Here is a 5,115-nt window from a genome sequence, read left to right as displayed (position 1 = left end):
CATTGACTAGTGTGTACATACAAGGGTGTAATTACCACCCTAGGAGCCATAGCTGCTGCTATGGGGGTCAAAGTCTGAGATAGGGCAAGTGGGAAAAAAAGACACGATGTTGGCTCTCCGCTCTCTGGCTCCATTATGTGGGTTCTCCTTTGTGCAGAAGATATGAGACGACACCATTTCTATACTTTGGTTGCTGCTCAAATAAAAGTCGTTTTGCTTCTATTGCATTATTCCAGTTTGGTTTACTCCCGACAAGGTGGGGCCCCATTCATGGCTTTACTACGGGGCCCTATGATTTTTAGTTATACCCTTTGTATTTATATCAGCTATGATCTCCTGTGCGCTCGATGTGTCTGCAGATGAAAGCTCCATCCTCCTGCGCCCCCTCCCCTCCGATGTGTGTAGGAGGGGTAGACCCCTGTGGGGAACTGCTTCATATTGGTTCATCTGACGCTCGGTTTTCAGGAACAGGATGAAAATCTTCTCCGATTAACGAGACGCTCCGCCCCACAGAGAGAAGAAGCGCTCAAGATGAGATGTCTCCTGTCCGTGCTCTTCTGGAGGCAGATCAGCAATCTTCACCTATATAATGGCATAGTGATTGTAATAATAATGCTGGACACTATGTTGCTGCGCTCTCCGCGGTTGTCACTTTCCTTTTAGCCGTGAAGAGCAACCAGGTTACGATGAAGACCCCACCCCGGGCAGGAATCATGGCCCTTGTTTCCAAGCTCTACCTGTCCCCTCCCCCTTCCAAAAAATAATAGGGGGTCAAATTAAATGCACCAACATACAATAGCCCAGTATAAAAGGTCGAGGCTGCAGTTTAAGCTAATGGAGTAGGCAGCCGCGCAACAATGTAACAATAAATGTCGACCAGGAAAAATGATTATAGACGATTAATGTCGCGTCTACGTTGCTGATATGATTGGTTCCGAAATATATGGCATCAATTGTGAAAGACCCGGGCTTGCCTTAGGGCAAACACACATGTAGTGACCACAGTGCGGTGGCGGCGTGGCCAAAAAGAACGCCAACGGGAGCTTTTACCGCAAATTCACCTGGTTTTCAAATGCTTGGACATTAAAGGGGAGCCCAGTTTAGAAAACCTTTGTCATACACCCTATCAGGGAATTGTGAGTTAATATCGGGGGTCCTCTGTTCAGGATCCTCATCTCTTGGCCAGACTGGAGAGCGGTTACATAGAGCGTCTCTCTCTCTCTGGAGGACCTGTCCAGTCCTACATTACACAGACAACACATTGATATGAATTGTAATGCTTCATTTCTCCTGTGGTGGCGCTGCAGGAGAATTGATCACTTACAGGCAGGTTTCCTCGCAGATTACAGCTGATCGCTGAGGATCCCAGCAGGATGACACATTCTGATCAGCTCATTGTCAGGTGACCCTTCTAACAAGTAGGTATTGTCCAAAGCGGAGAACCACTTTAAGAAGCCTTTGAAAACCGATCTGATTTGTGGTCGATCCTTGTATCTTCCCCCTTATATATTTTGTGTTGGTTGTAATGTTTAATCAACGACGTACAGAAAATGTATCTACAATGATCAGAACCTTCCACGGGGAAAATCATTCATATTCAGGCAGATCTATTGCCGTGTATGGCCCTTTAACAAATAACAAATATGAAAATGCTGGTTGGATGGGGGACACGTTTACCCATATATGACCTGAAATGCCTTTCATCTGCGTCCAATCATCCAGAAAGTCTGATAATCCGGATCGTGTTCCAGCACAGAGCTGCCATATAATGTATAAAACAGAGAGAACAAACTCTGATTAATAAAAGACGAGGTCACCGCGGCAGATTTCACGTCACGACTGTTGTCTTGTTCTCTATCCTTATGATGAAAGTTTTATACGTTTTTTTCTGACTGTCCAATAATCCAGAAAATCCGATACTCTGGTGCCATTGATGCCAAATGACAGGATTTTTTAACTATTCATTGCTCATGGGAGCGTCCGCTGCTGTTCTTGACCCGCCACCTCGCTGCTGCCCGTCCTCTGGTCAGGGTGAGGCTGGGTGACTCCTAGTGCCAGCCTGCGACTCCTCATTTGTCCCTGAGGCTGGATATAGACAATCCTGCCATTGTGGTCCCTCCTCCATCACTGACGTCACGGAACAGATCAACCTCACGTCAACCCGCTCCCCTTATCCATGAAAAACACCCCCCCTGTCTCCGGCGCTCACCCCTCATTGGCGGGTCCGTCCTAATAGTCGTCTCTAAAGTGCTCTGCCCATACAATGCCCGCTGCCATCCGAGACTGGCTGCAGAAATACCTATAGTGCCTAATTGTGAGCCCTCTCCCCGGACTGCGGTTGCAGGCGGCGGCTCGTGTATTGACGTAACCTACTTTCCTATGAGCGCCGGCAGTTAAAGGATTATTTGTATCGAGACTCAGAATGCGGCTGCGGATTAGAAGTATCTGCCCCCACTAAGCCGCTCTCCTTCTACCTGCTATAAAATCTTACATCCCGATTGATCTTTGGCCTCTTTCTATATTTACGGATCTTTTCTGCGCAGTCGTTTAGTCCTTGTGCCTCTAGGTCCCACTGAGATCTGGACGCTGGGGGTCTAGAGTACAGGTGTGTGCAGTTTGCAAACGTGACATCCAGCAGAAGGAAAGAATACATCTTGTATACAACAAAATTCCTTTAATCCGGCATCCCATAGTCCCAAAAATTCCAATAGTCCGGGACAGATTTTATGTTTGACTGTCATTTGGACATTCTCTAACTCTACCCGAGCGTTTTATATATTTATCCCACAACCATCTGATAATCCGGAATATTAATATCAGGTCCCATTAGTGCCGGATTAAAGGAATTTTTACCATACAAATGTTTGTATTGTTCCAGATGGTGTATTTGCTGTTTAATGAAAACGAGTGATGAGGCGAATCCAGAACATTTGCTAATCCGGCGCCTATCAGGAAGTTTACAATATATTTACCATGGCTTCCCCATAATCTAAAACATTTGATAATCTGTCATCTATCCGCTCCCCATAATGGTTTAATAAAGATATTTTACGGTATATAGGAAAGGTTTTATATTTACTATGGTCATCTGATAATCCAAAACATTTGATAATCTGGCACCTGAAAGCAGGTCTACCTAGTCAATTATATATACATTTATTATGGCGGTCCCATGATTCAAAACATTTGTTAATACGGCACCAATCAGGTCTCAACAATGCCGGATTAAAGGAATTTTTCTGTGTACGGTGATTGATTTTCGAGAAGACCCCTTTAATGAAATTGCACTAGGGAGCGCATGAAAACGTATAAACGCACCTCAGCTGCTGCACAACCTCTTTAGAGAGAACACAAAGGCAATCATTGGTTGATCATCATAAAGCTCCACCTTCTGAAAAGAGGTTCTGCAGCAGCTTTGTTGTGCGTTACGGCTAATTCCTTCTTCCAGTTAATGTCACATGAGGACAGCGGGACCGCGATGCTTCAGGCGGCGATCACTCAGATCATTTACATTCCTCACAGTCTTTCCAGGAGCAAAGGTCTCGTTTCTGTCGAAAAGTACTAAGCCCCTCCCCCTTATACGCTTCATGGGGGGGGGGGGTATGAACCTTTCTGTAAATAAAGATGGACTTGGCGCCAATGTTATAAAAGGGATTCCTGATCCTCTAGGTAAATAAGGATTGCAGATAAGAGTGCAGACATTCTCCACCTTTCCATATGATTTCAAACTCAAGTTGATCTTCAGGTGAAAAATCACAACCGGGGGGGGGTTCGGCGGCTTATTAGTCTACACTTATTAGTCTACAATGTAACATGGACGTATTCCTGTCCTGCAATCTCACTTTCTCTCATCTATTTTCCTCTGTGTCAGTCTTCACTGTAGTACTGGCATTATATTCATGAAGCTGGAAGATCAGGGTGAACGGTGTAGTAGGCTCCTCCCAGATTATACGACGTTTTTGACACAAAGAAACCTCCTCACATTGACAGCGCACCCCACATACAGACACAATGATTCCTTTTTTGGATTTCGGGGTGTGTGAGTGGTGCTGTTAAGAACGGCCATACTATCGCCCTTTGTGAAACCCGACTCAATATGTTATACAAAAATTGTACTTGCCGGAAAAAAAACTTCAGGGAAAAAAAACTCCAGGAAGAGAGCCACAGTGCCCCCATAATAGTGTCAGCCGCAGTGCCCCATAATAGTGCCACCTATTATAATTTTTATTATGTAACAGCCACAGTGCCCTACATAGAAGTCTAGATAATCCCATAATAGTGACAGCCACAGGGCCCCCATATTAGTGACAGCCACAGTGCCCCCATAATAGTGTCAGCCGCGGTGCCCCATAATAGCGCCACCTATTATGCCTTTTATTATGTAACAGTCACAGTGCCCTACATATATAATCCCATAACAGTGACAGCCACAGGGCCCCCATAATAGTGACAGCAGTGCCCCACTTGATAATAACAGGCACAACACCCTGAAAAAAACAGCCCCACAATAACAGTCTCAGTCCCCTATAGTAACCACAATGCCCTGGTTTGCAACCGGTTGTTCTATACAGATTGTGAAACTGCAACTCCCAGTATGCCCTAAACCATGGGAGTCATCGCACAAAGATCACCCGTGTGTCCATTACTAGAGTCATACAGAACAATGGAAAGCTTTGAGGAAAGAGCGAGTCACGAACCGTTGTGACGTCATGCAGACTGAAACATTCCCATATTATACAGCAGGGAGCAGCACCACCAGGCGGTTCCATAGTGTAGCGGTTATCACGTCTGCTTTACACGCAGAAGGTCCTGGGTTCGAGCCCCAGTGGAACCAAATGTTTTTCTCTTATGTTTATTTCTCCTTTCCGGAGTTTTCTTCTGGGTTTTATTTGTAATTGTTTTCATTATTGTTTTCCTTATCTCTCATTTCGTTATACTGGGGCTGCTGTACGTGGGACTGCTGTTCTAGGTGGATGTTGTGGGAGACGTGGAGGTGACAGCGGGAGAATCACGTGACAGACTGAGCAGCGCGCGGAGCTCCGTGTGACCAGGATGCGGCTCGGGCGGGCGGACGAGCCCCCCCCTGACAGGAATACATCGCCTTCATTTTATAGT

At 45.7% G+C, this 5,115-nt stretch overlaps 1 non-coding gene across 1 annotated transcript; it reads left to right on the top strand.

Annotated features, from left to right (window-relative positions):
- The first annotated feature begins 4,761 nt into the window (after nucleotides 1-4,761).
- On the top strand, nucleotides 4,762-4,834 carry TRNAV-UAC (transfer RNA valine (anticodon UAC)). The gene has a single exon. It is a non-coding gene; the product is annotated as a tRNA-Val (tRNA).
- Nucleotides 4,835-5,115: the final 281 nt, after the last annotated feature.

This window comes from Rhinoderma darwinii, chromosome 8, assembly GCF_050947455.1.
Source record: "Rhinoderma darwinii isolate aRhiDar2 chromosome 8, aRhiDar2.hap1, whole genome shotgun sequence".
In the NCBI taxonomy this organism is placed as follows: domain Eukaryota; kingdom Metazoa; phylum Chordata; class Amphibia; order Anura; family Rhinodermatidae; genus Rhinoderma; species Rhinoderma darwinii.
The sequence above is the reverse complement of the archived record's forward strand: the minus strand, read 5'-3'. Positions and strand labels throughout refer to the sequence as shown.